A 26,976-nucleotide genomic window follows, 5' to 3' on the forward strand; every position below is an offset into this window, starting at 1 on the left:
GAGTTAAAAATATTAGCATGTGCGATTCTAGTATAGAGGTAGTTTGCACAGTGTCATGTACGGAGAATCTGTACAACTTGGTGCAAGATCCTATTATTCCATTCAGGTTGAAAAAGTATATAAAAAAAAGAAAAAGTGGGGCGAAACTTTGCTGCATAATGGTGCATTTTGCTCACGTTACTTAGTGAGCTCTGTAGGTAAGTGTCTTTCTCCGCCGGCCTAGGCGTTTGCTACAGTTATTGCTGGAATGGTAAAAGGGCAAGGCAAGGTGAGTAAGAAGAGTGTACGTCTTAGTGTTGAGGGTGCTAGGCACAACTTATGCTAGGATGCATATATCCAGAGGTGACAACACAGATCTAGTGCCAATTGTATTTGTTGTTGGTCAGCCTTGCATATAGAGAATATGCCTCCATGCTCGATCCTTATACACGAAAACATAGCAGCAAGTAGCATTGAGCTTTAGGGATATCCAGCTAAAATATCAGTAGGGTGGTGAGGGAAGTATAGTCAGCGATGTCTCCTCACTTTAAACGGACTAACTGTGACCGCAAGTGCGGCTAGCATAAACAGTAAAAAACTGAAGATAGTGGTGTGGGGGTACTTATCTGTGCACCTCCCGCTGTTCAATCCAAGCCAGGGCAGTCTCAGGATCCTCAAAAAAGTGTGCTCTGTCTTCCCTTTCTACATACAGTTGAGCAGGAAGTAGCATGGCATATTTGACGTTTTTTATGCGAAGGAGCCTTTTAACTTCAGTAAAAGATTTCCGTCTGCATTGAACCTCCGCTGAAAAATCAGGGAATAGGGCAATCATTTTGTTTCCATGGGGAATATTCCCCTTCTCTCTACTGAGGTGCAAAATGGCATCTCTGTCCCTAAAGTTGAGAAACTTTGCAATGAGGGTGCGGGGGGGGGGGGGGGCTCCAGGAGAGGGGGTCTGCAGGACATACGGCGTGCTCGTTTAATAACAAACGTGGGGGAGAAGGCATCTCTTCCATATGTGTCACACAACAGCTTTTCAAGAAATATAGGGGGATCGCTCTGCTCTTCCCCCTCAGGCATGGCAATGAACCGGAGATTGCATCTGCGCAATCTGTTTTCAATGTTGCCCTGCTTCTGCAGGATCTGGTTCACCTGTAGCTGCATGGCGTCTGTGGAGTTCTGGAGGGGGGGGGGGGGAGTAAATCCTCCATGCTGCTGAGATGAACCTCTGCCTCTGTGACTCTTTCCCTCAGCTTCTGAAAGTCCAGCCGCACTAGGGATATATCAACCTTCACCTCCTCTATCTTAGTGGTAAGATTTGTTTGGCAAGCAGTGACCGCCGCTTGGCAGGCTGTGATAGCTTCTAGTACCTTGGCAGTGTCTGGCCTCAGGGATGTGTCCTCCTCCGGCAGGTCACCGCCATCTTGGTTTGAGTTGTCCTGTTCCAGTCGCTGGCATTTCCCCAGTTTAGCCGCTGCATCTGTACTTTTTTTGTGGGAGACATGTTCCCCTCACTGCAGCTGTGATCGGTGGGCTTTTAGCGCTGTGTGGGGTGTCAGGATTTGCGATACAGGATGTGTTGCCGGCGGAGCTCAGTGTCCTATCTGTCTGGGTGAACCAGAATTACATTGGGCAGACAGGTCAGTTACGGGTCAGACATTAATGGAGGGTGGAATGGGAATAGATGGGGGGTGGGATATGGCAGGTGACAAGAAATTTCCCATGTTGCAAACAGCCATTGAAAACTACAGTGCAATTTGTACTACTAAAAATAATATGAAAAACACCAGAGCAAAATGTAATAATGCATTTAAGTGTTTGTACACCAATGCCAGAAGTCTGCCAAGCAAAATAGGTGAGTTGGAAGCTGTGGTGCATGAGGAGAGCTATGATGTAATCGGTATTGCTGAAACGTGGCTTCAATACTCACATGACTGGGCTATTAATATTCCTGGCTATGCACTCTTTCGGAGAGACAGGGTAAAAAGGAAAGGTGGCGGGGTCTGTCTTTATGTGAGAAGTGATCTCAATGCAAGTGTGAAAGAGGACCTGGTGGATGGAGTGTGTGATGAGTCTGAAGCATTATGGGTGGAACTGCATTTAGATGGGTGTAGTTCAAAGTTAATCATTGGAGTTTGTTATAGATCACCCAATGTTAATGAGGAGGTGGAGACTCAGCTCCTTGCACAGATGGAAAGGGCTGCAAGGGCTCGGACAGTCATAATAATGGGGGCTTTTAACTACCCAGAAATTGACTGGAGTAATGGCACTGCTGGGACAGTTAAAGGGCAAACATTTATAAACCTATTACATGACAATTTTATGGACCAGTTTATTAAGGCCCCAACTAGGAATGAAGCTCTGTTGGACCTGGTAATCTCAAACCATGCAGAGCTTATTACTAATGTCCAGATAAAGGAACACCTGGGTAGCAGTGATCATAACATGATTTCTTTTGATGTTAGCGCTAAACAAGAAATACATACGGGTAAGATAAAATCACTTAACTTCAAGAGAGCAAATTTTCCAAGGATGAGGGCTGCTCTCCAGGACTTAGACTGGGAGAGAATATTCACTTCAATGGGCACGGAACAGAAATGGGAATTCTTCAAAAAGACTGTTTGGGACCTCACTGCAAAGTATATTTCCATGGGCAATAAGTTTAAAAGGCTAAAAACAAAACCTATGTGGCTCACAGCCAAAGTTAAAAAAGCTATAAACTATAAGAGAAGAGCTTTTAAAAAATATAAAAATGAAGGATCACTAGTGTCATTTAAATGTTACAAAGAATTTAACAGAATATGTAAAAAGGAAATCAAGGATGCAAAAATTCTAAATGAAAGACAGATTGCAAAAGATAGTAGGACAAACCCCAAAAAATTCTTCAAATATATTAAAGTGGTTGTAAACCCTTACAACACACTTTGACCTACAGGTAAGCCTAGATTAAGACCTACACGGTTTAGGAGATATTTGCCGAAAGACAGGCACTGCTGTCTACGGCGCATGCGCCGTAGACAGCGGTGCACAGGCGCACTGAGCGTGGCATCTTCGTCGTTGACGAAGAGCCATGTCGGCTCACGTGCGCATGCGTGGGAGTGACGTCATCGAGGCTTCGCCGAATGACAGCAGCGGAGCAGCGAGACCCCACCGAGAAGATGGATGCGCCGGACTACAGGGGACAGCGGTGACATTGCTGGCTCCTGTGTCAGGTAAGTGAAACATAATGGACTACTATGCGATGCGTAGTAGTCCATTATGCTTTGCCTTTGCAGGGAATGAAAGAGGAAGTAAACTCAGCAGGGTTTACCTCCTCTTTGATAGTAAAAAGGTCAAGTCTGAGCATGTAGGCCCTTTACAAAATAATCTAGAGTAGGTGACTGGGGACAAAGAGAAGGCTAATTTATTAAATACTTTCTTCAGCTCTGTGTATACAAAAGAGCATGGGGGAGTGCATGTCCATAATGGGGGTGATCGTGACACAGCCCAAAATGATCCACAAGGACTCAAAAGTGATATGGTTCAGAAATATTTAGACAGAATAAAGGTGGATAAAGCACCTGGCCCTGATGGAATTCACCCACGGATCCTAAAAGAATTGAGCTCTGTAATTTCAGAGCCATTGTATCTAATTTTTAGGGACTCATTAATGACGGGAATAGTCCCACAGCAGACAGCATGGATTCATGAAAGACAGAAGTTGTCAGACAAATCTGATTTCTTTTTATGAAGAGGTAAGTAAAACCTTGGACAGAGGGGTGGCGGTGGACGTGGTATACTTGGATTTTGCAAAAGCGTTTGATACAGTTCCCCAAACACAGCTCATGTGTAAGGTAAAGTCTACAGGTTTGGAAACATCAGTTTGTAAATGGATAGAAAATTGGCTAAAAGACAGAATTCAGAGAGTAGTGATTAATGATTCTTACTCTGAATGGTCTAAGGTTATCAGTGGTGTACCCCAAGGTTCAGTGCTGGGACCCTTACTTTTTAAAATCTTTATAAATTATATTGGGTCTGGGATCAAAAGCAACATTTCTGTCTTTGCAGATGACACCAAGATATGCGGTGGAATAACGTCCTCACAAGATGTCTCCAATTTACAAGCCGACCTCAATACACTGTCTAATTGGGCGACTATGTGGCAGATGAGGTTTAATGTTGATAAATGTAAAGTTATGCACTTGGGGGCTAAGAATATGCATGCATCATACATGCTAGGGGGAGTACAACTGGGGGAATCCATAGTGGAGAAGGATCTGGGGGTTTTGGTAGATCATAAGCTCAATAATATCATGCAACGCCAAGCTGCTATTTCCAAAGCGAGTCCTTTCCTGTATTAAGAGAGGTATGGACTCCAGAGAGAGAGATATAATTTTTCCCCTGTTCAAATCATTAGTAAGACCTCACCTGGAATATGCAGTTCAGTTTTGGGCACCTGTTCTCAAAAAGGATATCGGGGAACTGGAGAAAGTGCAGAGAAGGGCAACCAAACTGATAAGAGGCATGGAGGAGCTCAGCTATGAGGAAAGATTAGAGGAACTAAATTTATTCACTCTTGAGAAGAGGAGATTAAGGGGGGATATGATTAACATGTTCAAATATATAAGGGGTCCATATAGTGAACTGGGTGTTGAGTTATTCTCTGTACGGTCAACCCAGAGGACACGGGGGCACTCTTTACGTCTAGAGGAAAAGAGATTTCATCTTCAAATACGGAAAGGTTTCTTCACAGTAAGAGCTGTGAAAATGTGGAATAGACTCCCGCCAGAGGTGGTTCTGGCCAGATGAGTAGATTGCTTTAAGAAAGGCCTGGATACTTTCCTGAATGTACATAATATAACTTGGTACTAACATTTACAGGTAAAGTTGATCCAGGGAAAATATGATTGCCTCTTGGGGGATCAGGAAGGAATTTTTTCCCCTGCTGTAGCACATTGGTGCATGCTCTGCTGTTTTTTTTTGCCTTCATCTGGATCAATTGTGGGCATAAAATTGGGTATATTGGATTGTACGATTATTTTTTATTTTATTTATTTGTTTTTAAGGTTGAACTGGATGGACTTGTGTCTTTTTTCAACCTGGCTAACTATGTAACTATATCTCATGCCGTTCCAGGCCACGCCCCCCATGCAGCATCCTTCTAATATGAAACCATAACAGCTTCAAATAATTTCTCTATAAGTCCACTACGGTGTTGCAAAAAGAACTCTCTACAGCACAAGGAATTGCCCTGACCTCAGTATCCATGGATTTCTGCATGATACTGCCACTTTAGCATCCCACAAGTCCTTTTCCAATATTTTTATTCAGAAATTTTTTAACAAGTACAAGATCGATATTTACAATTTTAGTTCCATCACAAATGACCTTGTATTTATGTGAGGTTTTGTGTATCATGGTCCTTATTTTAGGTTTATATAGTATGATCAGACCTAAACCGAAACTAAAACAGAGATAATTAAAATTTGAAAAGTTGAAAGAAAAGAGAGAGAGGAAAGGGATCATAGAAAGAAGAATATAGGATAGTGGAGGGGGTACACTCTGGCCCTGGAGAAAAGTACTCCCGAGTCACACCCATCTCATTATGTAGCCGAGAGGTAGTTAATCCAGGGGTCCCATATTATTTCAAAAAAAGCTATCTTATCATTTAAAATTGCAGAGAGGCGTTCATTCACCATTATCCATGACAGTTTAGATTTTAGCAAGTGAAAAGGGATCATTGGGGATTTCCAATATTTGGCAATCAATATTCTTGCTGCTACAAATATGAAGGCGATGAGTCTCTTCATGTGTTTCCATGTCCCCTCTGCTGGGCGTCCCAACAATGCCTGTAGGGGTGACTTAGTTAGACTCACTTGAGTCAGTGAATATATGAAATGTTATGTTCGTATGCAAAACCTTCACATAGAACTTCACTGGAACATGGTGCCGTCTATGGTGCATCCCCTGAAGCACTGTGGGGAGTTTCCCGGGACAAAGGTTGCTACCCTCGCTGGAACCATATACCATCTCATCAAGATTTTATAGTTTGCCTCTATCAATGAAGATATATGAAGATATATGAAGATATATGATCTGGATGCGCATTGTAATTTTGCTCCATTCTTCAACTTTTAACCACTTGCCGCCCGCCCTATAGACAATTGACAGTGGCAAAGTGGTTTCATAATCCTGATCGGACGTCATATTACGTGATCAGGATTATGAGCCGCTGCGCGGCCCCGGGGGCGCGCATCGCAGCGATCGTTGTTGTGGGGCGTCAGTCTGACAACCGGCAACTACGATCTCGGTAAAAGTCTCCGACGGAGACTCTTTACCAGGTGATCAGCCGTGTCCAATCACGGCTGATCACAGTGTAAATAGGAAGAGCCGGTGATCGGCTTTTCCTCACTCGCGTCTGTCAGACACGAGTAGAGGAGAGCTGATCGGCTGCTCCTCTGACAGGGGGGGTCTGTGCTGATCGATTATCAGCACAGCCCCCCCGAGGATGCCCACACTGGACCACCAGGGACGCCGCCAGGGATGCCCAGCAAAAGGTAATCCTCCCTAGACCACCAGGGATGCCAGTCAGCACAATGGATGCTAATCAGTGCCCATAATGGATGCCAATCAGTGCCCACAATGGGCATCACTGATTGGCATGCATTATTGTTTGGCACTGATTGGCATCCATTAGTACAGTATAACACCAATGCCGCCTATGAGTGCCCACCTGTGCCACCTATGAGTGCCCACGTGTGCCGCCTATCAGTGCCCACCCATGCCCATCTGTGTCACCTATCCATGCCCATCTGTGCCGCCTATCCATGCCCATCTGTGCCACCTATCCATGCCCATCTGTGCCGCCCATCCATGCCAATCCATGCCAGCTATCAGTGCCAATTTGTGCCACCTATCAGTGTCGATCCGTGTCGCCCATCCGTGCCGCCCATCAGTGCCACATCATCAGCGCCACTTCATTGGTGCCGCCTTATCAGTGCCCATCAGTGTAGCCCCATCAGTGCCCATCAGTGAAGGAGAAAACTTACTTATTTACAAAGTTTTGAAACTGAAACAAAAAAAACATTTTTTTTTTCAAAATTTTCGGTATTTTTTTATTTGTAGCGCAAAAAATAAAAACCGTAGAGGTGATCAAATACCACCAAAAGAAAGCTCTATTTGTGAGAAAAAAAGCTCAAAATTGGTCTGGGCAGGAAGGTGTTTAAGTGCCCTGTATTGAAGTGGTTAAGATGATTTCTACATCTTGCTCCCATTTTTGTATGTAAAACAGTTTTTGAGAAGTCGAAGTTAAAATACTGTAAATCTGCGATATGTGACCAGTGTATTTGTCGAGGGTCCTGCAAAAATTTTCCATTGGGGTGGATGTGGTTAGATACAAAGTGCGGTTTAAGGTAAATTAGCTATCTGGGTATAGCGATATAGTTCTGAATTTGGGAGATGATACTTTTCCTGGAATACCTGTTTCGACAAAGCACCTCTATGGTCACAGAAGTCTGCTATTTGTTAATCCACCATGTAAATTAATGAGGGTGGAGACCCGGGGTGTATGAAGGATTATTAAACAATGGGTTAATGGGGAGTGTGGGGATTTAAATTTATATGTAGCTACCAGTCTGTCCCATAGGTTTAGAGAGAGAGATAGAGTCGAGAGATTGAGTAATGTGGGTGAAAGGGTCTATCTCTTCCTTTTACCCATATTAAGTGGCTAATCTCTCTATTCAGATATAGGGAGGAATCCATCATCATCCAGAGTGGTCTGGGCTGTCTCGAGTGGAATCAAATCAGTTGGGGCAATTGCACTGCATGGTAGTACTGGATCAGGTCCGGTACTCCTAGGCCACCCCTTAGTTTTGGTGTGTATAATGTTAGTCTATTCACCCTGGGTCTTTTATTCCGCCATATAAATTCCAACAATTTTGTCTGAAACTTCCCTAGATCAGATCTTAATATTGCTATTGGGAGAGTCCAGAACAGATATAGTACCGTGGGTAGAATGGTCATTTTAACAGAGTACAATTGACTGAACCATGATGGGGGGTTGTTTGACCATCTTTTGAGATCCTCTGATAATTTTTTAACAGTGGTTTCATTTATATAGTGTGGAGAGGGTGGGGGTTAAAAAGATACCCAAGTATGGAAGGGCTTCGTTCTGCCATTTAAATGAGAATGAGCTTCGTAAAGCCCGGGCTATATGTGTTTGTAAGGATACATTGAGTGCTTGAGATTTTGAATGGTTCCCTTGCGGGCTTGTAATTGAAGTAAAGTGTTGTAGTACTATGTTTAGAGTGGGCAGAGAGGTGACTGGGAACGTACATTTATCTTCACGGTCTCCATAGTGAACTCCCTTTATATTTTTTGATGATCTCACATTTTGGTGGCTAGTGGTTCTAATGCCATAATAAACAATAAGGGGACATAGTGGCCATTCCTATCTGGAATTTTGGGCCAAACCCGTAACGTTCTAAAATGATGAAAAGATAGTCCCAGGATAGGGAGTCGAAGGCCTTGTGTAGGTCTAATGAGATCACTCCGAATTCAGAGCAGATATGATATTGATAATCTGTCTGGTCTGATCTGAGGTTTGTCTATTGGGAACAAACCCTACCTGATCTGGGTGGATGTGCTTTGATGAGAAATTAGTTCATGCAAGTAGCTAAGATCTTTGTCACTACCTTGAGGTCTACATTTATCAGCAATATCGAGTGGTAATTTGTGCAGTCCACATGGTCTTTATTCGGTTTGGGTATAATATGAATAAAGGCGCTATTTTCGTGTGATGGTAAAGGGGAGCCCTTTCTTAATTAGTTGTAGAAAGAGCACAGATGTGGGGTCAGAACCTCTGCATATTTGCAATAGTAGTGGCCAGAGAATCCATCTGGGCCTGGCGCCTTGGATGGGTTTAAATTTTTAATAGCTGCTGCTACTTCTCCTCTGGTAAATTCCACATCCATTAACTGTACATAATCTCGATCTAGTGTAGGAAGCGGGATGTCTCGGAGGAACTCCTCCCCTTTACTCTTGTGGAGAGGGGTTGGGGAATCATATAGTTTGGAGTAAAAAAAGAAAAATTCCTGCAGTATTAGCTGAGAATTCTGGGTTGTCTGGCCATTCTGCAATCACAATTTAGGTAGAGCAGGTGTAAATGGTCTGGGAGTTTGTTTCCGTGCTAAACGTTTATCTCCCATGGTGTAGTATCGAAGTCTGGACCATCTAGTGTATTTTTCTGCTTTTGTGGTGAGGCTCAAGTTCAGGGCCATGTGGGCTGCATCAATCTGGTTTCTAAGATCAAGATGCTGTTTGGCTCTTTGTTCATGCATAAGGCGTAGCAACTCCTCATTTTGTTGGCTGATGGTTTGTTCTCACACTCGTTTCACTCTGGAACCTAATTGTATTAGTTTTAGTGCCACGGATGGTGACCTTATGGGCTGCCCAAATTATAGTTGGGGTGGAGGATGAGGGGGATCCCACAAGTTCTAATAGGTCCATCTCTTAATTATAGTATAGCTATGAGATAAATATGATATCATTATCATCATTATCTAAACACATTTTGTTTACAGTTTTGCCTTTAATGTTAGAGTTATTTTATGGATATTTTTGTGTAGCTGCTTAAAATATTCTGTGGGGATTTGTGTTTCATGGGTCAAAAGTAAAAGTGCATGTAAACCCAAAATCTAATTTTAAGGCATCATGCCTCACCTAAATCCTTTTTTTCCCCGTCTGTTGCAAGGTTTCTTAACTGGAAATCCTGCCAGTAACATCACTTCCTGTTGCTGGCTGATAATGCTAGGCCTCTGCCTCACAATTATCAGCATCTTTTTCAGCTGTGTGCACTTCTTCAGCTTAGCTGCCTATCAGTTATGTAGGAGCATTAGCAGCTGACCAGCTAATTGAATGAGCTTGTCCAGCAACCTGAGAATACTGCCACTAACTGTGGGGCAGTGGATTAGCGGTTTCATCCTGCAACAAAAAGGACAGTTATTGGCAGGAAACTTTGCAACACATTTACAAAAATGAACAGCTTTATGCAGCTTTGCATTTACAAAATGAATTGCTGTATGCAATGAGAAACGATGGCATGCATACCAAAGTATGGATTACCGATTTAACTACACTTTAAAATATGTCATTCTGACATGTGTGTGTATTAAACACCAGCTTACCCATGTCACAATTTCTCAGCAGTATGTTCTCAAAGCCTTAAAGCCCAACTCCAGGCCCGACTCCGCAGATAGCTCCTGGTAAATACAATGACGATATGCTTCATTGGAACAATGTGTATTAATCACACCAGCTCCAGTGTTTCAGTCCCTGTCAGTCTGTTGTGCCAGTCACACAGCACACACATCATTAATTTAATACATATTTTTCTTATGCAGTGGGGAGCTGAAAGTTCAGCTCCCCTCTGTATATGCTAGAAGCTGCCAGTTGAGCTTGGGCACCTCCTAAAGAAACAAAAATATGAAAATTTTAATGCAATAATTAAAGTTATAAAAAAAATGTTGGGCTTTAAATCATTAACCTTTGTAATCCTGCCTTGGTGCTGACATACTGTGCAATTCTAACCAAAGCAAGCACTCGTTAACATGGCTCCTAATATTATTGCTTATACTAAAGGATACTATAACTTAAAGTGATTGTAAACAATCACCTTGTAACAACCTATTCCATTTAAAATAGAAATAAAAGACAAAACTGTTTTTGTCTTTTTAGAACATTATAAATACCTTATTTCCTTTTTCAAAATAAATGAACACATTCCCTCTGTTCTCAGCTGTATAAGAGCTGACAGGAGGAGGAGAATCAGTAGCACACCGCGTTTCTCAGCGAATCTCTGTGCAGCGGGGGCCTCCGGACTAATCTGATCATTAGGGGAGAGTACACAATGTTCCCAGCATAGCTAGAGAACTGACCATGGTGTGTTCTCCTGCTTAGTGTGTTCAGTTTTTTATAGGAAAGCAAAGGGACAAGCAGAAACACCAGGGATTTCACATAAAGGAAGCAATACAAAGAGAACAGGATAATTTATCATACAAGTACATGGTACACCAGGTACAAATCAAGAATTTGAAGTATTGGGGTTAACAAATGCTTTAAGTTTTTAGCCTCATTGTGGTGTCAACTAATGCCTGTACTTGTATTCAAGTCAGTTGATTTGTGACAGGGATGGAGCCTGCCTCCTAGGACCAGGCTGAAGTGCTGGTATTTTTGCCTTTTAATGCTATGTAATGCTAAACTATGGACAATGCTATAAATTGGTATTTGGCTCCCTCTAGTGGTATAAATGTAAAATGGACTTTGTTTATTCCTCATTTGAAGAGCATTGGGAAAGCCTAACAGGAAGTGACTTAATCTTTTTTTTTTTTTGCAAAAGGAATCACCTACCCAGAATGCCCACTATGAACACTGAGTGGCTGAACTGCATGCTGGGTAGGTAATAAAAGGCCCCGTGCTGCCATTTTCTTTCTCCTCTGGATGCATGGCCTGCCTACAAGGATTTGTGAGGAGGTGTTCCAGAGGGCTGCGGCCTGCTCGGTATGGAGCAACATTTGAAGTCACCGGAGACAATCTACAATACAGCCTGCTGGGGTAGTGGCATGGTCGGATCAGGGAAGATCCAGAGACATCTCACGGAGTCAGACGGAGGTCTCGGTCATTGTCAGTGCAGCGTGACGGAGCTGACTGTGTCAGGACTGGGAACCAAAGGAGCGGAGGCATCCATCTGTCTGTACCTATTGTGGTGAGAGGGCTGTGGCCCAGAAGTTTGTACCGCACTTCACACACTTAGACTGAGTACATAGTGTTGCAGGGACTGGTAGTCCCATGGAACAGTTCAGTTCAATAGAGTTACACTTACATAAGCCTCAAGCCTGATTTCATTACCAAGTGACTGCCGCTGGAAGTACATTCCCAGGGAAGGAGTTCACAAATACTTTGCAAAATTGAATTTACTGCTTTATATTCTTCTACACTGCTTTACTGGTGGAAAATCCTGCAGATTATAAGTAGTGCAGTGTAAATGGCTAGCTGAAGAAGTGAAGATAAGAGACTATATTCCTTACTGTAAGGCCTTACAGTGTTGCTATTACCTACTAGAGACTGTAGGGGGAATATTGAGTAATTGTACTGTCTTATCTTCCTGTTCAAATACTGTGTAGCACATTATGGATCTTATAGTGTATGCACAGTGTGCTGGAAGTGGGAAGGTGCCCAGTGCTGAGGTTGTTGCCTGAGCATTAGTCCCACTTGGAGACACGTCTGCAACAGCAATACAGGTAGCTCTCATGGGATAGCCATTCACAACTATTTGCCTCATTATTGTATACCAATTACGGTTCTTGTGTTTGATGTTTGAACCTGTTCTAGTAAAGTTATCTTTTGGTTTAATACAATCTGTTGTGAGGCTTGTTCATACTCCAAACAGGTGTAGCAGTGTATACCCAGGTGACAACACAGGTAAAGTGAATATAATCTGTGAATATTCAACTGTCTTTTATTATTGGGTTTTGCACCAACACTGTTACACAGCTGTGTCAAGCGGGTTGAACCAAATCATTGGGGGTGGAAATAGAGTACAGGCCCAATATATTACCAGCAGCTCCTTCAGGGGTAAGTGCTACATACAGGTAGACTCCTAGGAAAAATTAAGCATTGCCCTATCATTCAAATGTTAAATAATGGAGCCTCAAATATCAGCATTGTTGGCCTTTGAAAGGTGATTTACGGAGGATGAGACTTAAAGTCGATGTAAAGAAAAATCAAGTCCTTCTTTGAAACCTGGACTTAGGATGTGGGGTTCTCTCTAAGGCCAAAATAATTACTGTGAACAAGCACAATTACTAATTGGCACTACAAGGTACCTGCACTTTGGCACCTTCAGTGCCTGACCTCACGCTGATAACATGCGGCTTACTTCAATCTTTAATTGGATTAAATGAATATCAAAATGATTACTCATACTGGACTTCATTTATTAATGTAGATTAAGTAGAAAGAGTCTCTTAATGAAAGTGAAAGAGGAGAGCGCAAAAGATGGCCTGACATTGAACATTAAAAAAACTAAGATTGTGGCAACGGTACCATCGGTACCATTGATACCATTACTCCTTGGCAAATAGAAGGAGAAGAAATTGAAACTGACAGATGTTATCTTCCTAGGCTCCAAGATCACGACAGATGGTGACTGTAGCCATGAAATTAAGAGACACTTGCTTCTTGGGCGGAAAGCAATGGCAAACCTAGACAACATTAAAAAAAAGCAGAGACATCACCCAACCGACAAAGTGCCATATAGGCAAAGCTATGGTATTCCCAGTAGTAACCTACGGCTGTGAAAGTTGGACCATAAGGATTGACGAATGCCAAAGAGTTTATGCTTTTGAACTATGATGTTGAAGAAGACTCTTGAACGACAAGAAGATCAATCCAGTCAATGCTGAAGGAAATCAACCTGAATATTCACTGGAAGGACAGATCCTGAAGCTGAAACTCAAATACTCTGGCCACCTAATGCTAAGAGAAGGCTCATTGGAAAAGACCCTGATGCTGGGAAACATGGAAGGAAAAGGGAGAAGAGGATGACAGAAAACAAGATGGATAGATAGCATAATCGAAACAACATGAAACGGACATGACTAAATGACCGAACAACAACAAAGTAGAAAGCAAGAAAATATAAATGAAATGTGCTTAGATTTTCATCTTATCTGTGCCATTTTCCCATATAAGTTTAAATATGGAATATGAAGGAGCAAAACAGTTTCTATTATAGACACTTTAATGAATAAAGCCTAGTAAATATTGCATATACAATATTGTCAGCTATTATTCTTGTAAATTATGTCTATACTTCTAATTTAGCTCCTGACTGTCCATATTATGAAAATTCAGATCCCTGTGAGCCTCTTTCTCTCTCTGGTATAATGTATAGAAAATAACTTTGTAAAAATACATGAATTCATTCACTTGCAATATTGTTTGCATCAATCTTTTGTTATTTTTCTTTTACAGTGAAGTGGGGGTCAGAGTTGTAGCAATTCAACATTCAAGATTCTGAAAACTCATCCCCCACCCGGGACAGGTAAACCCTGATCCATTTGGTGCATTCTGTAGCATTAAAGGTTTAACTATATGTTCTCATAATTCGGTTTATGAAGATTTATATTTGTTATTCATATTCAACAGGACTTGTTCTGTGATGCTGAAGACATTACACTACTCGTTCAGGCAGCTTCTTCGGTTCCAATTAATGTTGCAAATATAAACACGTACAGTCACGATGGTTGTTCAATCATCCTAATGCAATCACCATGGCGTTATGCAGTTTGTCAAGGCAGATGCTGATTGTCCAAGAAAATGCCGGAACAGTGTGAAAGTTCATGAAACCACTATAATATGTTTCTTTAATCCAAACACTATGGTGCCATGAAGTTACATAGTTAGTCAGGTTGAAAAAAGAGACAAGTCCATCTAGTTAAACCAATTAAAGGGGGGGATCATACAATCTCATATTCACAATCCCATACCCACAGTTGACCCAGAGGAAGGTGAAAAACCCCAGCAAAGCATGATATAATTTGCTCCAGCAGGGGAAAAAAATTCCTTCCTGATCCCCCAAGAGACAATCAGATGTTCCCTGGATCAGCATTACCTATAAATGTTAGTATCCAGTTATAATATGTGCATTTAGGAGAGAATTCATGCCTTTTTAAAACAATCTACCGACAGAACCAGCTCTTGAAAGAGTCTATTCCACATTTTCACTCTTTCAGCTCTTACTGTGAAGAAGCTTTTCCGTATTTGAAGATGAAATTTCTTTTCCTCCAGACATAAAGAGTGCCCCCTTGTCCTCTGTGAGGACCTTAAAGTGAATAACTCAATCCCAAGTTCAGTATATGGACCACTTAAGTATTTATACATATTGATCATATCCTCCCTTAATCTATTCTTTTCAAGAGAGGATAAATTCAGTTCATCTAACCTTTACACATAACTGAGCTCCTCCATGCCTCTTATCAGTTTAGTTGGCATTCGCTGCACTTTCTTCAGTCCCTCGTTATCCTTTTTGTGAACTGGTGTCCAAAACTGAACTGCATATTCCAGGTGAGGTCTTACTAATGATTAGTACAGGGGTAAAATTATCTCTCTCTCTTAACCACTTCAGCCCTAGAAGATTTTTTTTTTCAAATCTTTTTTCAAATCTTTAGCCCTAGAAGATTTTACCCCCTTCCTGACCAGAGCACTTTTTGCGATTCGACACTGGGTCGTGCAATGTGGCTCCCAAACAAAACTGACGTCCTTTTTTCTCACAAACAGAGCTTTCGTTTGGTGGTATTTGATCACCTCTGTGGGTTTTTATTTTTTGGGCTATAAAAAAAGCGAAAATTTTGAAAAAAAAAAAACGCATTATTTTTTACTTTTTGCTATAATATCCCCAAAAATATATAAAAAAAATGTTTTTCCTCAGTTTAGGCTGATACGTATTCTTCTACATATTTTTGGTTAAAAAAAATCATAATAAACGATTATTGATTGGTTTGAGTAAAAGTTATGGCGTTTACAAAATAGGGAATAGTTTTATGGCATTTTTATCATATTTTTTAAATGGCGGCAATCAGTTTTTTTTATCATGACTGCGACATTATGGTGGACGCATCGGACATTTTTGGGACCATTGTCATTTATACAGCAATAAGTGCTATACAAATACACGGATTCCTATGTAAATGACACTGGCAGTGAAGGGGTTAACCACTAGGTGGCAGTGTAGGGGTTAAGTGTGTCCTAGGGGTACGTTGCTAACTGTGGGGGGCGTGGCTGTGTTTTACACATCACTGATCTCTGCTCCAATCACAAGGAGCAGAGATCAGTGACGCTGTTGCTAGGCAGAACGGGGAGATGCTTGTTTACTTTGGCATCTCCCCATTTGTCCTCTCCATGAGGCAATCGCGGGTATCCCCATGGTGATCGAGTCCGTGGGACCCACGATCTGACTTATGGAGCTTCCCGCGGGTGCGCGCCCCCCCCGCGGCCTCTTGAAGGGCAACATACAGGTAAGTGATTCAAGTATATTGGCATGAGGCGGTCCAGAAGCAGTTACTACAAGAAAGGACTTTGTGTGCTTTGAAAACTGCAGCTTGGCATTGCATTCTGTTATTAAGCTTATGATCTACCATTGATTCCCCCAGTTATACTCCCCCTAGTATGTATGATGCATGCATATTCTTAGCCCCCATGTGCATAAGTTTACATTTATCAACATTAAACCTCATTTGCCACATAGTTGCCCAATTAAACAGTGCACTGAGGTCGTGAAAGTTGGGGACATCCTGTAAGGACCTTATTCCACTGCATAGCTTGGTGTCATCTGCAAACACTGAAATGAAGTCTAGGACAGGTTGATGGTGTGCACTGTATAAACTGCTAAGATAAAGATGGTAAAAACAGCAGTAAATGTGAGAGATGGTGTTGCAGGCCCCAACCCCTATTTGTTCCTTACTGTTTCAAGCTAGTGGGTCTTTATGTTCAAAATGTGCACCTTACTACCCTCAGAAAAATGTCCCTGCTATGTAATTCGTATATCCTACTGAAAACTGAGGAAGCCACTTAATTGAGTGGAAAACATCTTCAAAATTACTATTACCAGCTATACCTAGACAAATGGGAACCTCTTAGCCCCTGTACACACGGTCGGAGATTTCGACAACCAAATCCATCGGATTTTGTCCGAAACTGTTGCATACACACGGTCGGACAAAGTTGACGAAAAATCCGATCTTTCAGAACGTGATGACGTAATTTCGTTACGATGGGACTACATTCAGGCTAGTAGCCAATAGCTTTGATATAGGAATTTGATCTGAGCATGCGTGGCACTTGGTCCGATCAAAATTCTCTACACATGATCGGAGTATGTCCGATCGGCCCAGTTGGTCGGGAAATATTTCCAACAAGTTGGAAAATTGGGTCCGACGGAATCAGTCCGATGCATACCACACACAGTCGGATTATCCAACAACACGGTCCGATAGGACACATTCCGACGGATTCTCGACCGTGTGTACAAGGGTTTAGACATTTATATTAGCCGTCTTATTTTGCTAAACTCTTGCCCTTTGGCTCTAGGCCCCGGGAGTCACATGTTAACTGCAGTCTAATGGTTGCTGATAATATATAACAAGTACAGAAACTTATGTTTGTTAACAATATGGTTAGACTGGAACTGCAATGTGTTACCAGCAGGAGTTAGGGCAATTGACAAGAGCAACAACTAATAATTACTACTAATTATAGTGTAAAATATTTTATCGCTAAGTCAGTAGAATTATATAGGTTAAAGGTTACACATTCTGATTCTTATATAAGACCACCTAAGTCTCTTGAATCACTTTAAATACTTTTCCAAAGTAGCAGGTCAACAAAGTGCCAAAGGGGCCATCAAGGAGGGAGGGCAAGTTTGAAATTTGCAAAAGTAGCATTACTGGGCACATGTGTAACTGTTTACCATAATGCCAAATATATGCCTTAATTTGTTTGCCATGTCATATTTTTAACAGGACTGTCTATTTAATTGATTTGCATGTTATATGGTAACTCATGTTACCACAATAATTCATGTTAACCCCTGTACAACCTGGAATGAAAATGTGCAATTGATGGTATATCTGTTTCTTCCTAACTGTAATGTAGTCTGGCAGAGAAGTGGCAAGCATATGTACTTTTATTAAATATGTTTAAGCTACATAATGTTCCATCTCAAAAATTTGGCAAGTTGATTTTGCTGTGTATAAAAGCTGATGAAAAAAAATAACGTGCAACTGCATTCAAAACATTACATATTTTGTTTGCAAGGGACACCCACAGCCTGCACCCTACTTCCCTAGATTTGTACTGCTATGTAAAAGGGCCATCAGCCCAATGAGTGGGTTGGTTGGTTGTCCCATTTTTGAAGTGATTGGCAATAAGCTACAGCACGGCAGTGCCTTCTTTTGTGACCCTGTATTCCTTATGGTGTTTCAGACTTTTGTACTGAACTGTGATTCATGTCTGACTGTGTTTTTGTTGTAAAACTCAATACGTTATTTTTCTTAAAAAAATAATATTTTGCTGAAAAGGGACACGTTTGGAAAAGTATTAGTGAAATGTTGCACTGACTATCAACCACAAGATAGCAGCATAGTTCACTCTTTTGCAAGGTGTGACTATAACAGCTGATGAAAGTGAAATGACATCAAGAAACTTTGTAAGACTGGTGTTTCAAGCTACATGTAGCACAAACAATAGACATATTCATATCAGGGGACGCTAGTGACAAAAGTAGGATCAGGGCAAAAAATCCATCCTTAACCATTAAGTTATATCCTAGAAGTAGGCTCTTGCTGATCACAACAAAAAAAAAAATCAGATGCTTTCATACAGCTGTGGTCTGCAATATGTAAATGAATGATCTAGAATCAACTACTTACACTATAGCTCCCAAATGACACTCATTTGGAGGGATTTCCCCTCTTGAAACCAGATCCCTTTTACCTTTGTGCAGCCTCACTTTCTTGTCCCGCTTTTTGGTCTGATGTGTATAACTTTATACAAAACATAGTGTTTTGCTACCAAATGTGTTATGCTGCACTAAAATTTGATTGCAACTGTCATTTTAAAAAGCTAATATAAACAGAGGTAGAAAAAGAAAAAGTAAAAAAAAAGTACTTGTGTGGTTTAGCCAATCATTTTCGGCATATTAGATTATAGTTAATATAACCAAAGCTATGTAAGGAGTGTGTCTTTTGCCTAATAGTCTGTGCTAAAAGGCATCCCTCTTTATCATTTCAGAATGTTGGGAGGTACAACTCTTAATTTTCTTGCAAAGTCAACTGAAAACAGTGAGCAAAGGCACATACTATTCATATTATGGTAATACAAGTTCTTCTATGACTATATCACCTATGTGGCCTGTTATCCTTCTATAAAAGGACTACACATTAATATTAATACCAGTAGACAATTTTTAAAAGCATGGAGAATTTTTATAAAGCAAAAAATGGACGACTCATTATTGCAAGATGTGTCATAATTATAGAAAACATCTGATAAATGTATCTGCTTTTCCTTTCCAATTGGAGATCCATTGGTTCCAATTTTCTGCTGTTAGGGATTTATTAAAGGCCTCTTTCCCACAGCTTTGTATAACAAGGGAGGAATTTGTATTTGGCAACTAGATGGAGGGTGTATATGAACAAAAACGGGCCCAGGGCCCTGTATGATTTTGAGAAAAGGTGGTTCTCAAACAACTTTTGGAAGATAAGTCATCTGTGACAAGGGTCAGCTGTGGAAGGAAATGTTTGATTTGGAGATATTTGGAAGACTGCCCTTGGCCTCAAATGATGAGAGATCAGAAGTGTATTAGGTGGTATCCCCTTGGAATCAGTCAGAAAGTATTTAATTATTACTTTTTCCAAAGCCAGGTTTTAAAAGGCCTCTGGGTTTGTGTAGCCTGGCAGAAACATTGGATTACCTAAATTGGCATTGACATCTATTGACATGAGAGGGGTGTGCGCTAAGATTAGTCTGTGGACATTTTTTAGTCTGTCTCACAATTGCAGAGAATGTCTAGTTACTGGGCAGGTGATTGAAGTGCCAAATTGTAGAGATAGTCACAAGAGATTTCTGATACAGAATGGATGGGCTAAAAACACTTCTAAGGAGACCCACAGGGATGTTTCATGTATGGGCTGACATATCGGGAGTCCTAAGCTACCCTGCAGCTTTGTTCTGTATAAAATTTGCTTTGCTATACTGTGTGAAATCCCTTTCTATACAAACTGTAGGTTGTCTTTTGAAGGGTGTGGAGTAGGTAAGTCTGGTAGGACCCTAGAATAATAAATACACTTGAGCAATAAATGTAGTTTTTACTGCTGTGATTCTTAACAAGAAACCTTGTGTTTTCCCCAGGGGGATAGTAAAGAATAGAGGTAGGAGAACAACTGTGGATAATTGGCTTGATACAAGGATTTAAAAGGGCATATCAAGTGTATGCCCAGTTAACAAAATGTGGATTGTGTCCAAGTGAAGTTGAAGGAACATTGGAGAGATTATTGGAAACTAACGGGCAGAGATATGTTTATGACTTTTGATTTCTTTGCACTGACTTATAACTTTAACACAACACCAAATTTCAAGATTAAAGGCAAAAGAACTGCGAGAGAAATCAGCGTTTTGAACAGTAACAGGAATGCATTATCCGCCAATAGATACATTCTTGAGGCGGTAGCCAAGCACTTCTATCCTGGTTATGTATTGGTGAAGATGTATTGCTTGAGCAAAATGTTCTATGGGCAGGTATTGGAATTCACAGTAGTCAACATGGGTTGAAGGCAATGAGTACAGGGCTCTAGACCAATGAAGGAATTCAGGGCCAAAACCTTAATGTAAAATGTAAAAAATATGTCTAGGCATTAAAGCATAAGTGGCAAGTTTCTTTGGTGTGCAATATGTAGAGGGCATTTCCCTCACCTTCAAGATACTTTCTCTCACTTCCTGTTGCCTCTACATGTGGGGAAGTGAAAGGAAATCTCCCCATTCAGATGACAAAAAAAAGGGATTTTTAACTCTCCTGATGAAATGAATGGCCTATTACAAAAGAATGTGGTTCCAACATAGAAGTTTAATTTAGTGTAATTAGAAGTGAAACAAAAGTCAAACAAATGATCTCATAATGAACTGTATGTCATAAAAACTATTATTGATGCGATTCCTACAAACTTTTATTGTAAATGATTTTGCACCACAAGAGGGCAATAGTGTACCGTGATAATTAAAAATTTTCTCTAGGTAAAAAAAATGTCTGTAAAAAGATCCTATACAAAGAAATTAGCATTTTTATTCTTTTGTGCAAACTGCTACCTTCACTTTGTATTGTGATCACAAAATCAGATGGGTATGGCGATATGACAACTTGAAAACAAGACTAAAAATACACAGCGAGCATTAGTCAAGAGGTCCAGTTACACCTTGCTCCACTGAACAATTATGAGAGTAGGCAGGATAAAAGAGGAAGTGAAATAAGTAGCTAGACGAGGAAACAGAGAAGATATAGAAACGTAACCAGTCCCGCGTTCACTGAATATTCTCAATGTCCAAAGGGGGATGATTCAAACTACTGTAAACATGTGCACATGATAAAGCATTCCATCTGTCTTAAATGTATTGAGCTAAATACATTTTACAACTATTAATGCCACAGTACCAAATATAGAACACAAATTAGGGTCCCATCAAATAACAAAGACATTAGATCACCTATGTCAAATATCCTTGTAGAAAACTTTCATTCAAAACTCATGTAATCTGAATAAACAGGGTTGGATTATAAACAACTACGAAAAAGTGAGTTTTTATTTTACAAAGCTTTTTGCTTTACACAATTTTAGAAGAACTGATTTTATAGATGTTTTTTTCTATATATGGGTATATGGTAGTTCATTTACATAGTTACATAGTAGGTGAGGTAAAAAAAGACACAAGTCCATCAAGTCCAACCTATGTGTGTGATTATATAAATATTTACCCCAATATTTTACATATTGGAGTAATCGCCATTCCTGATTGTATTCGGGCTTGTCAGTTATTTACCTAAAATGGATGTTAACATAAAGCAATAAACTATAGACAAAAGGTTGTTTTTTCTTCTTATTTTATATTTTATTTTAGGTATGATTATTTAATTTAAAAGTTGTAACATTATCATTTGCAATCAACTAGCATCATATTTATCTGTTATGACTACAGTAATTTAAAATCTTATCGGCTGCTATGGGTTCTCACCCTTTGCATATGATCATACTTGCTGATTACAAAGGTAATTTTTTTGCACTGTAGTAACACTTGTAATTGGTATTGTAGCTATTGATAACACTGTGGTCACCTTAACTAAAAAGGGAAAACTATTTATAGTATAGCCTAAAGGACATGATGTGTGGCATGAAATTAAACATTTGTTATCCCTTGACTCATACAACATTTTTTTTTCTTTCAGGTTCAATCGTTGTTAGTGTTTTTATGTGGTAAGAATACATGCACATAGTAATGTACAAGTGTACAAAATATTATCAGAGAAAAGATGTATCCTAGTTGGGAGCTGTACAACAAAAACCTAAGAGTACACAACATCGCTGCAATATTGGGTGTACTAAAAAGTGAGAACATATCTGTTAGTTGACATTACAGGTCCATACGGATTTGCATTAAAACATGGGGAAGGAAAGAGAAGACCCAACTAAAGCAAGAGGAATGGAAAGATGTAGGAAGGAGGGTGTAGGGGAAGGGGGCTGCAAGCACATGGCTACCTTCTTCTAAGTTGGCTTCCTATAGGCTTAACCACTTGCCGCCCGCCCTATAGCAAATGGACGGCGGCAAAGTGGTTTCATAATCCTGACCAGACGTCATATGACGTGATCAGGATTATGAGCCGCTGCGCGCCCCCGGGGGCGCGCATCGCGGCGATCGTTGTTGAGGGGTGTCAGTCTGACACTCTGCAACTATGATCTCGGTAAAGAGTCTCCGACGGAGACTCTTTACCACGTGATCAGCCGTGTCCAATCACGGCTGATCACAGTGTAAATAGGAAAAGCCGGTGATCGGCTTTTCCTCACTCGCGTCTGTCAGACGCGAGTAGAGGAGGGCCGATCGGCTGCTCCTCTGACGGGGGGGGTCTGTGCTGATCGATTATCAGCACAGCCCCCCCGAGGATGCCCACACTGGACCACCAGGGACGCCACCAGACCACCAGGGATGCCAAGGACAAGGTATGCCACCCTAAACCACCAGGGATTCTAGTCAGTGTCACAATGGATGCCAATCAGTGCCCATAATGGATGCCAATCAGTGCCCACAATGGGCATCACTGATTGGCATGCATTATTGATTGGCACTGATTGGCATCCATTAGTGCAATATATTATAATACAATGCCGCCTATCAGTTCCCATCTGTGCCGCCTATCAGTGCCTACCCATGCCCACCTGTGCCGCCTACCCATGCCCACCTGTGCCACCTACCCATGCCCACCTGTGCCGCCTACCCATGCCCACTTGTGCCGCCTAACCCATGGCCACCTGTGCCACTTATCCATGCCCATCCATGCCAATCCGTGCCAATTTGTGCCACCTATCAGTGCCCATCCGTGTCGCCCATCAGTGCCACCCATCAATGCCGCCTATCAGTGCCACATATCGGTGTCCATCAATGCCACCTCATCAGTGCCACTTCATTGGTGCCACCTCATCGGTGCCCATCAGTGCCGCCTTATCATTGCCCATCAGTGTAACCCCATCAGTGCCCATCAGTGAAGGAGAAAACTTACTTATTTGCAAAGTTTTAAAACTGAAACAAAAAAAAAACATTTTTTTTTTCAAAATTTTCGGTATTTTTTTATTTGTTTAGCAAAAAATAAAAACCGTAGAGGTGATCAAATACCACCAAAAGAAAGCTCTATTTGTGGGAAAAAAATGATACAAATTTCATTTGGGTACAGTGTAGCATGACCGCGCAATTGTTATTCAAAGTGCGACAGCGCTGAAAGCTCAAAATTGGTCTGGGCAGGAAGGTGTTTAAGTGCCCGGTATTGAAGTGGTTAAAATATCTGTGTCAAAACTTGGAAGAAGGAAATGCATAACCAAGGGTACTAAGTGGCCAAGTATTTTTGTTGTAATTTTCTGTGGCGCATGACCTGGATAATTCTAGATTCAGTTTTGGCTACCAGGAGAATTGATGCTTTACACACCCTACCTGTAACTATATAGCTGTTTATTTGTATGTGAGTCTGTATTTTTAACCATCTTTTCCTTGGAGGCATGATGTCACATAGGCTCAACAAAGACATAAATCCATAAATTTTACCAAAAGAAAAACTAGATGTGTGCTGCAACAGTCATGGTGAAGTGAATGGCGCATAACATCTTACAACAGGGGACGTACAACAGTAACCATCTCACAAAATGTATCATCCATTCAATTATAACAGCATCTGCAAATGATGTGTGAAGTAGTGCCACCTCCTGCTACATGTTGTCAACCTGCACCATGTAGGTTTAGGACTTCTCTCATATTGACATTCTAGGAAACACACCAAAATCACAAGATAAATGTACCAATGGCTATGGGGCAACATTCACAGTGGTCATCCGACTTTAAGAGTTGCTCCTAGGACCTACCAATCCAAACTAAATTTTGCTTTCAACCTCTAAATATTTCTTGTATCTGTATTCTGCTTATTGTACCTTGCATACATTATTGTGGATTTTTTTTTAATGAACATGTATTGTGTATATACTGTACAATTCCCTGGTACAAAAAAAGAAAGTTGCACTTAGCATGTGATTTTGGTATTATAATGTATCATTATAATGCATGTACAGTTAGGTCCATATATATATTTGGACACAGGCACAATTTTAGATTTTTCAGGTATTTACCAAAACATATTCAAGCTATAGTTATTTAATAGATATGGGCTGCTTGCACTCGCTCAAGTTTAATTTGAGGGTATGTACATCCAAATTGGAGGAATGGTTTAGGAATGACAGCTCTTCAGAATAGCCATCCCCCTTTTTCAAGGGACCAAAAGTAATTGGACAATTTAATAAAAAGTTGTTTCATGGCCAGGTGTGGGCTACTCCATCATTATTTCTTCTTCAATTAGGCAGGTAAAAAGTCTGGATTTGAGTCTAAGTGTGGTATTTGCATTTGGAATCTTTTGCTGTGAACCTACATCATGCGTTCAAAGGAGCTGTCAATGCAAGTGAAACAGGCCATTGCAAGGCTTCAGAAACTACACAAATTTATCAGAGAGGTAGCAGCAACATTAGGAGTGGCCAAATGGAGTGGTACATTATGAGAAAAGAACAATGCACTGGTGAGTTCAGCAACATGTTGAACTGGATGGACTGGTGTCTTTATTCAACCTTGCTAACTATGTAACATAAAAAGGCCTGGATGTCCATGGAAGACAACAGTGGTGGATGATCACAGGATCCTCTCTATGGTAAAGAAAAACCCATTCACAACATCTAGACAAGTGCAGGACAATCTCCAGGAGGTGTCAAAGTCTACAATCTAAAGAACACTTCAGGAGAGTAAATACAGAGGGTTCACCACAAGGTGCAAACCATATATAAGCCTGAGGAATAGAAATGCAAGATTAGACTTTTCCAAAAAAAAATCTAAAAAAGCAAGACCAGTTTTGGAAATGCATTCTTTGGACGGATCAAATGAAGATTAATCTGCACCAGAATGAAGGGAAGAAAAAAGTGTGGAGAAGGTCTGGAACAGCTCATGATCCAAAGCACACAATGTAATCTGTAAAACATTACATAGGCAGCAGTGGCAGTGCATCCATGAGGGCGCACGGGCGCCGTCCCTCTCTCCTGCCACCCCCTTTATCCCCAATAGATAGATTCATGGATTGCATGAATCTATCAATGGCTGCTGCTGCCACACCCTATTCAGGTGCCCGGACCCTTTTCGGGTGCCTGAATTAAAGCGGCAGGGTATTTTTTTTAAGCACCTGATTAGAGCCATATGCTCTAATAGGAGTCAAAAAAGGTTAACAGTGAGCGCTACGCTTGTCGCTCGCAGTTCACTCAGCTGTGTTAGAAAAGTGAATGAATATTCACTTTCCTAACACTGAACCACCTCTCCGCCAATTGGTTGCTTGGGTCTATTACCTGTCACCTGATTGGCCGAAATGACAGGTGCCACTATTAGACGTCTATTTGGAGGAGAGGACGGGTGATGAGGACAGCAGGAGATGCACGAAGGACCCCGCTCGTCATTGTCACCTGCTGCCCCACCAAGACAAGTTAACTTCTGGGCAGAAGGTGAGCAGGCGGGGGTCACACTGAGGGCATTCAAGGGCACACTGGCAGCATTTGATGGGCACACTGGCAGCATATGATGACACAGTGGCATTTGATGGCCACAGTGGTTGCAATTGATGAATTTTATTCAACATTTTTTTGCGTCCCCCCAAAATTTTTGAGTACCAGCCACAACTGATAGGCAGTGTGATAACATGGGCATGTTTGGCTTCCAGTGACACTGGGTCATTGGTGTTTATGATGATGTGACAGAAGACAGAATCAGCCAGATGAATTCTGCAGTGTTTAGAGATATACTGTCTGTCCAGGTTCAGCCAAATGCAGCAAAGTTGATTGGACAGCGCTTCACAGTACAGATGGACAATGATCCAAAACACAATGGCCGAGTCAATAACCTGATCTCAACCCAATTAAGCATGCATTTCACTTGCTGAAGGCAAAACTAAAGGCAGAAAGACCACAAAGAACAACCGAAGACAGCTGCAGTTACAGCCTGGCAAAGCATCAGACAGGAGGAAACCCCAGACTTCAGGCAGTCATTGCCAGTAAAGGATTCTCAACAAAATGGGGAGGCTCTAAAAATTTGCAGATCCTAAAATTTGTACTTGATATTTATGTTCAACCCCTTGCATTAAAGCTGAAAGTCTGCACTTCAAATTAATTTGGATTATTTTGTTATAATGTTATTCTGGTGGCATACAGAGCCAAACGTATAAAAAGTGTGCCTGTGCCCAAATATATATGGACCTAACTTTATATGCTTTATAAACTAGCCCATGAAACACTGGCTTGCAACTGCAGTTTCTAAGAAAGGAAATTTGTTCTGGGAGAACAGAAGCCAAGTAAGGTAGCATGCCCCATGCATTGTTGAGATCAGTTGGACATGGAAGCTTGTTAGCAGGGTGCGGCAATATAAGCACTGTTGTAAGATGGTTATCTCTATTCATTTTACTTTAACTATAGCTGCACAATACAGATACTAATAACTGGATTAATTCAGAAAAATTTATACTGTATATTCTGGGTGAAATTTATGTGAATCTTGTGTGTCTTATGAGTATTTTCTTATGGAAGTTCTTATTTTCCAGGTATAATAACCTACTACATACACAGTGCTTTATAAAGTGTC

At 41.0% G+C, this 26,976-nt stretch overlaps 1 protein-coding gene across 4 annotated transcripts in view; it reads right to left on the reverse strand.

Annotated features, from left to right (window-relative positions):
• Nucleotides 1-26,976, reverse strand: part of DENND1A (DENN domain containing 1A) — a 1,535,852-nt gene that overhangs the window by 21,465 nt on the left and 1,487,411 nt on the right. The window lies entirely within an intron of this gene.

This window comes from Lithobates pipiens, unplaced genomic scaffold (assembly GCF_037356315.1).
Source record: "Lithobates pipiens isolate NorthernLeopardFrog02 unplaced genomic scaffold, aLitPip1_a1.2 Scaffold_1, whole genome shotgun sequence".
NCBI lineage: Eukaryota > Metazoa > Chordata > Amphibia > Anura > Ranidae > Lithobates > Lithobates pipiens.